The 13,226-nt window shown below is 40.8% G+C and overlaps 1 protein-coding gene across 4 annotated transcripts in view; it reads left to right on the forward strand.

Moving 5' to 3' along the window:
- Nucleotides 1-12,862, forward strand: part of C2H7orf25 (chromosome 2 C7orf25 homolog) — a 35,346-nt gene extending 22,484 nt beyond the window's left edge. The window contains exons 3-5 of one of the 4 annotated variants that reach the window (XR_013635375.1): nucleotides 625-702; nucleotides 3,964-8,118; nucleotides 8,237-12,862. The gene's annotated coding sequence lies outside the window, so the exon portion shown is untranslated. The remainder of the gene's footprint in view (nucleotides 1-624; nucleotides 703-3,963; nucleotides 8,119-8,236) is intronic. The other 3 variants (XR_012157438.2, XR_012157439.2, XR_013635376.1) reach the window with 3 other exon arrangements.
- The last annotated feature ends 364 nt before the right edge of the window (nucleotides 12,863-13,226 follow it).

A 13,226-nucleotide genomic window follows, 5' to 3' on the forward strand; every position in this document is an offset into this window, starting at 1 on the left:
GGACCCTGTTCATTCCATGTAACATGAATCCCGCTGCTTCTGGCCCTTTAAAATTTAAAACATTCTGGGAGTAGGACACTAGATTATTCCAAAATCCATGATTATTAGAACATGACTATTATTCTCCAGTTGTGACCTAACTCTGGCCCTTGAGGTGCAATTCAGAGATCAACAGCACCAGCTAGTTTCCACAAAAAGGTTAGCTTGGATGGTATGTATATGTTAGAGAAGTGGGAGGACAGAAGAGGTAAAGAGAAGACTCCATGGACAAGGGAGGTGATGCCATTCTCTTTAGAGCTTTGCACTTTATAGCAAAATGACCGCTTCACCTTTTGTCCGCCTATCTTAAGGACACTTGTTTTTTGTTTTCTCCAGATCTAAACTCCATGAGGAACATACAATTATAGTTGTAAATGTTCCTAATATTTCATGTTGCAAGCAAGCTCCCAGGAGCTTTGCTCATTTCTTTCTTGGTTTATAAATGATAATGTGTTTAGTCCATTCAGGGAGATTTGAGGCAAATTAAAAGTAGGAGCTAATTGGTTTTGGATGAAGGGCAGGCTGGTTTATATTTAGGGAGTTATAATATGTAACTGTCCATTTTGAATAATATTTTGTGTGCAGTTTCAGGCCAGAGGCTCCAACAGTGGCCAAGTACCAGGTACGTTCATCCAAGGATCTCAAAGTACTTTGCAAAGGCGGGTAAGTATTCTTCACATTTAACAGATAAGGATACTGAGGCACAGACAGGTTTGAATGACCACATCTCACTGCCCCCTCAGAGAAGTATAAAGCTAACTTCTTCATTTCAGCTTTTCCAGAGCCACAACAAGGAGGAGGAGGACATGACAGAGTAGGATGTGTGTGCAGGGGTCAGATACCAAATGCCTCTGGGGAAGTGGGGAGGAATTGGTCTGTTTTGGCTGTGTAATTATTGGGGCTACCCCATACCCTAACCCCCTAGGATGCCAGTGGCATGCCAGGTGTACTACCACTCAGATGCAATCACTAGTGGTACTTCATCAGCTGGGTCTTGCAAGCACCAGCCCTGGGTCCTAGTAACCTCTCAGACACATGGCTAAGGGACAGGTTATTTTACCAGGGCTAGCAGGAAATGGAAAGTTTGCAAATACCCTAAGTACAGTGGCTTAAACAGGTACAGTTCAAGTGAGAAATAGCAGTGAATGTTTGGGTCTCTGGGCAGTCTAATCAAAACTCAGGGCTCTTCAGGCCCAGTGCCTGGGATGTCCTCTCCAGTTCAGTCTCTATTCAAGCAAATAGGAACTTGTAGGTTTCCAAGCCAGGCTCAGTTAGTATCTCTCATTGGGGCTCCTCTGCACTGGCTCCCTGTCCAGTCACTAATGCTCTCACACAGAGCTGTAATATCTGGCAGTCACAGCCTGTACCATAAGGGCTCTGCATCCATTTCTGACTCCAGGTTCTCTCCAGCTCCCTGCTTGCCATGCAGCCACTGCCTCAGCTTCCCTGCAGCTTCTCTTTTGCCATATGGCCACTGCCTTCTGACAGAACTCATCCACTTCCTGCTTCGGCACCTTTTCCCTTACCTGGCCAGGGGAAAGGGACCTGCAGTGGGAAGGGAACTGATAGGAGTTGTAGACTGATGCTTTGCAGATCCATTATAGCTGTAATCTTTTTTTATAAGGCACTTGCACACTTTGGTAATGGGCTCAGTATAATCTAGCAATTGCCATACTGGATCAAACCATCCTATCCAGTAGCCTGTCTCCAACAGTGGCCAGCTCCAGATGTTTCAGATGAAATCCTGCAGCGTGGCAGTTATGAGATAACCTGACCACAGGGAAAGTTTCCTCCTAATGCTCATTAGCTAGATGTTGCTTTCTGCCCTGAAATATCAGGTTTTTTGTTTCTGATCTTTATTCTTATTCGTTCTTTGCTGCTGTTACTCTGTATGATCTCATTATCCATATAAAAGTCCAACCTTCTTTTGAATCCCACTAAGCTCTTGGCCTCAGTGATATCTAGTGGCAATGAGTTCCACAAACTCATTGTGCATCATATGAAGATGGAATAAATGGCCTAGATAAGTTTAGTAACTGGCCCTTGGTTGCACAGTTAGCAATAGGGTGAGGAATGGAACTCCAAGCCAGAACTTTCAAAATTGGATGCTAGTTAAATTTAGGGTGCCTCAGTTTTTGGTTGCCAAGGGAGACCCTAGGCCTGATTTTCAGAGATATTGAGTACCCACAGTTCCCACTGACTTCATGGCCGCTAGCCTTTGGTCTAGCCAAACTGTGCCTGGCACAGGATCTCAGGTTGGGGGATGGAGAAAGCAAAGGTCACTGAATGCTATCTTTGTGCTTTATGAATGCTATCTTTGTGCTTCATGTTGCCAGGTGCTATTCAACATGAATGAGACTATTAAAATCTGGCCCTTAGTAATTTATATGTTGGCATAACAGTTGTGATTTTTGGATAGCATAGTGATGTACTATTAGTATAGCAATTGTGATCTGTATGAAGGAATACATAATCTTTGGTTTAAACAGCAGGCTCCATATACATGAACAGGATTTACAACATATAATATTTCCCCCCCTTTCTTGGGACAAGGGAGCAAGTTCAGGTAGCACAATATACTTGTCTGATCTGAATATCAACATTTTATAAGCAGTTTCCATTCTGCTGGATTCTGTCATCCAAGGAAACTGAAAGAGTTAAGAGGAAAGTGTCCCAAATTTTTTTCAGCCCTGCAGCAGAAAGTTCCAAAGATAAAAGCATTTCTCAGCATGAGCAGACTGTGAAATGTAGTTGAAAATTCTTTAATGCCAATTATATTAAGAATTTATTTTCAACTACATTTCACAGTTTGTTCATGCTGAGAGGACCTATTTTCTTTGGAATTTTCAGACTGCAGGGCTGAGTAAAATAGGTAGCTTTCCTTTTAAATAAAGTAGAAAGTACTGGAGTGAGATTATATCTGTCACAGATTATAATATTTATATTTATTCCTCACAAAACCAAAATCCCCCTAGGCATGTCTCGGATTCACATGAGGTCTCTGAGTTCTAGATTTTGCATCTGGGTATATGATTGCTTCAACCGAGAGACGTGCTATGTGCATTTAATACACTACAGCTGTGTTCCACTCCGTCAAATATACATAAAAGACAATCTGAAGCTATCAGCAAGAGAGATAGTTTAGGCAACATGATGAACTGAAAGACTAGTGGATCAACCCATGACATTTGGGTTCAAATTTGGAATTTTTTTCTCCATCTGTGATGAATGTTTATCTCCCTCGCAAAAACACTGTTCCCTCTTGATTAGGAGTTAAGGAGCTTGAGCTAGCTTGATGGCTCTTTCAGAGGTCAACTGTAGCTTATGCTCACTACAGTGGGTCAAGTTCCATCTTTTCTGGAGGGTAGCATTGCTTAAAGCACTGCAAACCCTGACCACTTTGGGCAGCTGTCACCACCCCAAATACCAAGGACACCGACAGCTTTGCACAGCTGAAATTCTTGACAAAAGAGCAATGAAACTACCATGCTTGCCTGCCCAAAACTCCTAGTGACTTCAGTGGGAGTTTTAAGTGTGCAAGGATTCAGGATTCACTCCCAAATGGTTCATTTACTAAACTCTTGGGAGATATCTCATGCAGATACGTGGTCAGAATTTATAATTTAGAATCAGGACTATTCTTCTTAGGCCAAACCTGAAACCCTTTCTCAGTTATATTGGCATAGCTACATTGGTCGGGGGCATGAAAACACCACAGCCCTAACCGACATAGCTATGTTGAAAAACTCCCCACTGTAGATGCAGCTATGTTGATGGGAGAATGCTTCTGATGACGTAGCTAACATCGTTGGATGGAAAAATACCTTCTCCTAGTGTAGTTTGCACCTACACTATAGGGCTATGCCAGCACAGCGTAGACATACCCTCAGTTTTACTTAGTTCTTTTTTAACATCCCCATGTAGATTATCAACAGGATTTGAAGTGAGGACCTTCAGCATCACAGCAGAGGACTAAAAGGAAAAATCCATTAACAGGTAGCCTCTATGGAGATGGTACCTTCTAGTTGGCTAGCCACTAGGGGATGCAGCACACAATTTGCCAGCATGTTATACTTGCTCAAGGAAAATTCCTGAAAACACTTCAGTGGGAATTATGCCAGAATAAGAGCCAAGTAAAGAGTGAATAAGGACTTCAGGATTTGGCCCCTGGTGGATATATGCCCATAACTCCCCTTAATACCAATGAGCATTTTACGCTCACATGGTAGAGTAGACACCTCTAATGTCTAACTACCAACAGAGCCCTTACAAACCTCATTCACAGTTACAGTCAGTGGAAATAGTTGACACTGGGCCCACCTCCTTATAATATTACAAAAAATTATAAACTTTTTCCTTGAAACCTTATTGTTGGACAAATTTGCATTCCAATATAAATGTAGGCCTACCAAATCACACAGAAAGCAGTCTGATAGGGATTTTTTTCCACTTCTGATGTTACACTGACCTCTAGAGGTGCCAGATATTATGTCTTGCTAACCTTTCAGGGTTTTTTTTTTAAGATTCAAATAGAATTATAATAGCCTGACTTACATCTATGAAAGTCATGAAAGGTTGAGTTTGGAATGGCTCCCCATCATTCATGGAGCAGCATATATTACAGCAGATCGTGCAGTGTTAGAGGACTACTTCATTACCTCAGCACATTCAGTCTCTATATAAGATAATAGGCACCTTAGAAATACCCTCTGAGGATACCCTCCCAGAATCTTGACAATGCTTTAAAAATCAAGAGATTTAACATAATCTGCCACATTGTCGTTCATCTACCTTCCAGTTTTCCAGCAAATCAATCAGTAAACCACTGGCTCTTTCCTTTGGCGTTTTTGGTTGGGGAAATGGTAAATTCCTGAGTGGGTACTACATAAGAACAGCCCTACTGGGTCAGACCAAAGGTCCATCTAGCCCAGTATCCTGTCGTCTGACTGGCCAGTGCCAGATGCCCCAGCAGGAATGAACAGAACAGGTAATCATCAAGTGATCCATCCCCGTCACTCATTCCCAGCTTTTGGCAAACAGAGGCTAGGGACACCATTCCTGCCCATCCTGGCTAATAGCCATTGATGGACCTATCCTCCATGAATTTATCTAGTTCTTTTTTTGAACCCTCTTATGGTCTTGGCCTTCACAACATCCTCTGGCAAGGAGTTCCACAGGTTGACTGTGCGTTGTGTGACAAAATACTTCCTTTTACTTGTTTTAAACCTGCTGCCTATTAATTTCATTTTGTGACCCCTAGTTCTTATGTTATGAGAAGTAGTAAACAACACTTCCTTATCTACTTTGTCTACACCAGTCATGATTTTATAGACTTCAATCATATCTCCCTTTAGCTGTCTCTTTTCCAAGCTGAAAAGTCCCAGTCTTATGAATCTCTTCTCATATGGAAGCCATTCCATACCCCTACACTGTCTGAGTTCACAGGGGACTGGGCATGAAAAGTTTAAAAGTGACAAGGAGGGCAATTTGAAGTCCATGCTGGCCTCCTGGTCCCCTGGCTTAGTCTGGCCAAGTGGATCACAAAGGGAGAAAAAGGAAACGGTCTACAGGCGGATGTAGACAATTACATCTCCCAGGCGCCACATGGTGTGTGGATGCCAGGACTGGTGGATGGTGTGTAAAGCGCAACTTCTCTAGATGTCCAGAGACCACTACATCTCCTGGGTGCTGTAGGGTGTATGGAGGCCAGGATTTGTGTACCCTGTCCCATGAAATATGGGGACTTCAACTAATGCCAAAGTCTCCACGTGGGGCAGTTGGAAGTTCCATGCCAACCTCCTAGTCTGGCCCAGCAGTTGGGAAAAAAATTGTATTCACCTGTAAACTGCAAATTTCCTATAGAAATGATCGAAATATGCAACCCTTTGATGCCATTTTTACTTTGTCACTTTTGAGAGTGTAGCCACAGTTTTAAAAAGTGTTGTCCAGGGTGTGGCCACTAGACTTGGACACAGGAGACCTGGATTCTATCCCTTGATCTCCCTCTGACCTGTTGGATGACATCTGGCAACTCACTTCACCGTGAAGTTTAATGTGAAGTACTGTTATTTTAATTTCAGTTAAATCCAGAGATTTCTTGCCATTCCCGTCTTTTCCTAGAATAATGAATTTCCACTTGGCCAGGAACCTAATCAATAGCCACAGCCTCATAGCAATGTTTGCATTGGGGTATTATAGCCCTGTCCATGTTAAAAATAGCTTTCTTCCAGCTTGAAAAAATTATTCTCCTAAATAAATGTTGATTTTTGTAATATACAGTCCCAGGCCTGACAATTTTGCCTATTTTTCAGGGAGTGTCTGTCTTTTGCAGGAATTCAATGCTATTCACCCCACAAGGCAGGAAATTTCTTGTAGGGTAAGGCAGGATTTTAGGACTGTATCTGTATGAAACTATTTTGATTTGTATCAACGCTAAAGAACAATAGTTTTGGTTTTGGGGAGCTTCCCACTCTATTGACACTTCCCTCCTAGGACTGCTGATCTGAAAGGCATAATCATCCACAGGTTGTGCTCCTTGGAAATATTTCCTATCAGTTAGGGGATTTGTGAAGTGAAGTAAGAAGAAAAGTAACCACAAGGTACAGTAAGATCTCACTGATTCACTCTGATGACCAGAAGATTCATTGTGCATCACTGAATTTTTGCAGCTTAGTAAGTAAAGACTCAGTCTGACACCCATTGAAATCAAGTATGATAATAGTTCATAAATGATAAATGTTTTGTAGTACAGGCCTGCTCCATCTCCAGCTGAAGACAATAGGAGATTTGCTATTAAATTCAAAGGGTAGTAAGATTGAGCCTATATTTTGCTACACTCATACAATAATATGAGACCTCTCTGCATCAGTATTAAATATCATTGCTGTACTATTAAATCTTTACTTAAAAGTGTGGCTAAGGAGTCATTTTTGTTTGTGAATGCTGAGTTTCTATTGTCCTGCAGCTAACACTTATTTTTGTATTTTTTTTATATAGACTGGCTCCTCTTATACATATTTTTACTATTCAAGCAGTTCTACCTGAGAAGAACTAGAAACGCTTCTGTGTCTGTTATATGTGAATTTGAAATATAAAATACAAGAACGTAGTGGCCTTGTTAAAGAAATACATTTAAAATTTCACAGGCCAGATTTCACAGCACCTGATGCTTAAACACGAAGGCTAGGTTTTTCAAAAGATCCTAAGTGACTAAGGTCAATAGGACTTGAGCTTCTAAGACATGTTTAGGTGTTTGAAAATGTCACCCTAAGTCTAGTAATAATTATGTTTGAAATGTATAGCAGGGCTATTCAGCCAAGCTTTGATTCCAGGAAATACAGTTAAATCAAAATCCAGAAGAGGGAGCCCTCTATCAAAATAAGATACTAAACTGAATTATTACCAAAATTCACAGAAGTTTCCACTTTCTTTTCCACCCACTTGTAAACCCCTCTGGATTATTTAGCCTGTCTGACTATACTTAAAAGACTAGCAGCTCACAATTTCTATCTTTAAACAATATTATTCAATATCTGAGAAGCATGCTTGTGATTTTTATCTGTGGCTGGGCATATCAGATGTGGAACCTGGTCCACATAAAAGAAGTTGTTTCCGTTATCCCCAAAAGCGAAACAGTTGTGTGACCTGTATTCAGATTAGTTAGGGAGGAGGTTTCCATTCCATTCCATTCCGAAAGCAGCATGGAAACCTTGGGCCCAATCCTGCTCCCATTGAAGTCAGTGGAACGTTGCCATTGTTTTCAGTAGGAGAAGAAACAGGCCCTTTGTTATAACAGATGATGTTTATGCAGGAATCTCCTTACACCCACTTAAAGTGTTTCAGCTCCCACAATTTGTATCAGAATGAAAAGGTTATTTTGCCGCAGGTATGTGGGGTGTTATTTTTTATGTGTACTGCACTCTCTGTTTAACCATTTCAGTACCACCACTCCCATACATTCATCCTGAGGACCCTACTGTCTGAATGAAGCTGCACTGATTTACTCTCTATCTGGATTTCAGTTGGAATCCATTTGCATGACTCGAGTTTACTTTAAAGATGATGTTCAGCAGGAAAAAAGTAGGTTTGTGTGGTTGTTTTTCTTCTTTATACCAGTTATTTATTTTGTTTATTTATTTTTTTAAACTAATAAATAGCAGGAATGTCAAGTCAAGCGTGGTCTTCTCTTGTTTTGCAGGAAAACTCAATGGACGTCTCAGATGTGGATTTTCAGCTTCCTTTGCCCTTAATCCTACCATTTTTCTCTGTAGTCCGTAAAGTCTTCAAGTAAAAAAAAATAGACAAACCAAAAACAGGGTAAACAAGACCTGAATTTCTAATGCAAAACAAATCTAACAACCATACAACAGGCTGGAAGATATCCCTTTCAGGCAGTGCTTAATTTGTAATGAAAGAGATGCTGGGGCTCAAGCAATTAGGTGCTTTCGTAACTGATGCGGCAAGCCCAGAGATACCGGAGCTCTGAACTGCCAAGCCGAGTGGTGCTGGGGCTCAGTCCTGGCACAAATTAAGTGTGCATTCAGGCTTCTTTTATAAACATCTAGTTCGAAATGAAGGCCGCTCCAGGATTCACAAGGGAGTATAAGCTTCCCAGAATCAGCCACTTAAAGGCATGATTTTGCCCCTGAGGTAAATCCATCTTGCCTGCCTCTCTGGGCTTGTCTTCACTGCTAAAAATTGTGTCATTTTTTTTACCTCAGGATAAACAACCTGCACCCCCTCCAGGGGATGACCTTAGCGAGTTTACCTCACAATAAAACTGAAATGCCTGGTCTTCATTGTGTTTTTACCTCAGGATAGCTCGTTTGTGTTAGTTACCCTGAGGTAAACATGCACAGTATTTTTGCATGAACACAAAGCCTCTGTGCTGACCGGAGCACTAAGTGCAGCAGAAACAGGACACTTACACTGCTCTAGAGGGCAAAATCTCAGCACCCAAGAATAGGGATTTTGTACTGCCATAGAGCTGGGCAGGGGCAAAGGAATGGCTAGTGGATCCAGGACTATGCAGATCCACTTGCCAAGCCCCCGACTGCTGGAATTAATGTCCCTGGGTCAACTCTGCTACTGTTCTTTAGCTTGTGGTGGGAGGTTTCCATTCCCCATATGCCCCTCCTTCTCCTCCACCCCGCAGTTCATACCACTCAGCACACTTACCAGGGCTGTGTCCTGAGACTATGATTTGTCCCTTGATGTCTATTTGAATTAATGCAGATCCACATTGAATAAGCACTGTAGGCACGACTTTACAAGGGAAATTTATTGATACGGTACATATTATATGGAAAAATCTAAATACAAAAGAAGGAATGAGTCAAAAAGTTTTAAATTGGACCCTAGCAAGTTAAGTTTGCAATATACTTTCCATCAACTTATTCAGTATCCTGTACTTTACTCTGCTGTAAAGTGGTTAATACTAGTTTCCAATATTCTAACCTTATATAGTAAGTGCTTATACATGTAGCAAAGAGAATGAGAGGAGCCACTAAAATAAACATATCTACAGTATTGTATATATGAAGATTTCATTGTGCTTTTAAATATGTGTGTTTCTGATTGCTGTGCTATGTCCGATAAGCATTTTACTGAGGAAAAAACCCCTAATAGTATACTTGGAAGGATGCAGAAGTTGTTGCTAATTGGATCAATAAAGGCTGGCCTTCCAAATTGAGCTATGAAAGGGAAGGAACTGGTGGAACCTCCCATCTTGTCCGACTGCCAGAATGTGAGATTAGGCAGGCAAATTCTCTTCCTCAGGTCCAAGCCTTGAAGGGTGAGATCACCCTAGCAAATTAACCCTTGCTGGAAGGTGTGAGTGGATTGGTAAATTAGATAGCTTTGCACTTCTAGAATAAGGGCTTGAATAGGACCCCAAAGCAATGCACCTTTTGTTTACATTGCTTATGCTTAAACTAGGCGCAAGGGGAAAATAATGGATGATCTAATGGTTTACAAACTATGCTTTCCATTCCAAGCTGAAGAAACTTCATAAAAAAGGCAACACACTCTGTTTTCACACTGACATTTGATATTTTAATAAAATACAGCCTAATTTTTTTTTAAAAAAAAAGATATAAATCAAATCAATGCTATAACAGAGCTCATGGGATCACTGTATAATGCCCTTAAAATAACCCAGTAATAAATGAAAAAGCCTCCTACTGCCCAAAGACAACCAGTTAACTTCCTTATATAAAGCTGTAGGTCTTTTATTAGGCTACAAAACCATTTCAAACAAATGAAAACCAAATGTGCAAAAAATGTGAGGGGTGTGTGTGTGCGTGTGCGCCAATCCCTTGTACTAAAATAGTATGAGCCCCTGGGCTCTTTAAACTAAGATCTGCCTCAATCACTCCCACTGGCGGGCTTGTACTTTCACGAGTGAATACAGGGCGCATCTTTTTAGAAACATGCTGCATCCTTGTGTTAGTTAGAGGATTTATACATACAGTAACTGTATGGGAGAGATTAAGAAACTGTTCTGTATGGAACTATTCAAAGTAAAGAACCCTGAGATACGCAAAGCATGATGCAACTCAGATTGGCACATGTTGTTCTCCAGCCCAAAATAGTTGCTATTGTAGAAACAGTCTTTTTAAATATTCACGTGCAAAAGCTTTCAACTTGTACTAAATCAATGCCCCATCTGGTACTATTGTGCATTCTTGTACTAAATAGACATGGAGCCAAAAGCAGCCCTGGTGTAAATGATCCTATTGCCATCAATAGGAATTGCTTCTGCTTACAACAGGGCTGAATTTTGCCCACAAACTGCAACTGGTTGCTCTGTGAATATAAATATATATATTATCCTTCTATGAACATACACTTAGCTTATGTCTGGTGTAGGATTCTGCTTTTCAGTGATTGCTTGCAAATTGGAGAACAGTTTTAATGTTTTATTAATAAGAGAGCTTAGTTTCTTTATATTACACCTCTAGGCCCTGCTTCAGCTACCCTTACTTATGTAAGCAGTAACACTGACCTAAGTGGAACTATTCCATGATTAACAGCAGTAGGATTGGGGCCTTAGGCCTTTAGGAATTCTTTTCTGGATGGAAATAAGATAATAACTCCTTGGCAAGGATTCAAGCCAGGCTGCTGTAGCCAAGAGAGTGCAACAATTGGAACAGCAATTAGATATGTTATTATGTGTGACAAGCCTTAATGGGCCAAATATGGGCTTCACTCACTAAGAACCCTGTCTTATGAACACCCTAATTGGGCCCCATTCTATCCAGCTCCTATTTAACTCAATGACTAAACTCTCTTGGATGTCTATCTATCTATGCAAGCTTTCATGTTATGCTCTCACTAGAGTAGCTGAGGCCCGGATCCACAAACCCACACTTAGGCACCTAAACCCCATACTTACACACCTAAATTCTGATTTTGACTCCACTGTGATCCACAAAAACTCCCACTGAACCCTGTAGGCACCTAGGCTCACTTGGTGTTTAAGTTTTCAGGGTAACCATTCCCTCAGCACCTATATTTTTGCCTCTGAGCATGTGTACTGCTGCCTCATTCTAGGTGTCCAGACACCTATCTCCTGCCTAAGCCCCAGAGCTATTAAAAACTAGGGGAAGACAGGCATTCAAAAGCCTATGTCATGTGCGGGGGCTCTTTCCAGTAGGTGAGCTCAGACGTTGCCTACTGGATTGGGTCCCATTTGAAATCACAGAGATGTGGGAAACCCAGGTTCAATTCCACTCTCTGCTAGAGGGGGAGAAGGCATTTGAACAGGGGGGCTCTCATCGCTCAAGAAAGTGGTCCAAAAACTGGGCTAAAAGTTACAACTTGGGCTCCTCCTACTCTGTGATTTTGAATGGGACCTGATTCAGTAGGCAGCCTCTGAGCACATCCGCTGGATCAGGCCCCGTACATGACTTAGGTGGTCAAATGCCTGTCTTCCCCTGGTTCTTGAATCAAACTTAAAAGTTGCAATACCTTAGTCCCATCATGGATCCCACCTTGAGGTCTATGGTAGTAGGACAGAGACACGTTAATTTGCCTCATTCAGGGCTTGATTTTGCACCACTGAAGCCCATGGGAGTTTGGTCAGTGACTTCAGTGTGAACGATCCCTGAATGTGCACTTTGCATGGGACAGGCCATCCTACTGGTGCCTACAGTCAAATAGTTACAGATTTTCTTTAAAATCCCATTGGAAATTCTGTAGGAGCCCTGCCTCATTCACTATGGATATTGCAAGGTGTATGATGATTAAAGTAGGTCTGCAAAAACCCTTCCCTTGTTTACTGTGTATATAAATGAGTTTACTGGTTTCTCTTTGGATTTGCAGACTACTACACAGTAGCAGAAGATATTACATGTGTGTCTAGGGTGGTATAAAAAATATAAAATTAAGTCAATGGGTAAACTAAATATTGCATTTGAGAAATAGTATGTGATCATGCAATTAAAGTCTACACCATAATGCATATGCATAAAGGGGTGCAGTTATATTTTGACACCCAAACGTAACTTGAGCATTTTCTGACTTTTGAGTATTTAACTGTGCTTCCCTTAATGCAGGTGGTGGTGCTTTGTTTGTTTGTTTGTTTGTTTAGGAATATAGATTGTATTTGCCATTTAGTCTTCTGTGGAATGATGTATGACATTTGGTCAAATGCATTTTGCTTTCAGAATAAATTATAAAGTACTTAAGTATATTTCATTACACATTATATTTAATCTCCACGCAAAATGCATTCTGTGTAAATATTGCTTTTTATTATAAGGGCAAATTGTATACTGTCCATGACTGAATTTCATTGTGGGGAGCTATACAATTTGTCTAACCATTCTAAGGAAAAAGATCATCAAATACATATGAGCAACTCTATTGTTGAAATGAATTTTAATCATGTTTATCATCCTTCCAGATACACTGTATAATGGAATTTGATAAATTTCATTCTCTGGATCTCATTCTGATCACTGATTAGAGATTAATGTTACAACATTCCAATGGCAGCAAGCTGGATTCTTGCTCTTAATAAGATGTTGATAATACAGACACCAGTAATTTATCTATTACTTAAGAAAAGTTAAATCAGATCCTATGGAAGGGGGAAAATGAAGTAGGTGAGAAGTAATACATACATGGCCTAAATAATCTAGGTAAGCAGCTGGAGGACTTCAAGGCCTAATTTAATTACTTCT

This window comes from Lepidochelys kempii, chromosome 2, assembly GCF_965140285.1.
Source record: "Lepidochelys kempii isolate rLepKem1 chromosome 2, rLepKem1.hap1, whole genome shotgun sequence".
Lineage (NCBI taxonomy): Eukaryota > Metazoa > Chordata > Testudines > Cheloniidae > Lepidochelys > Lepidochelys kempii.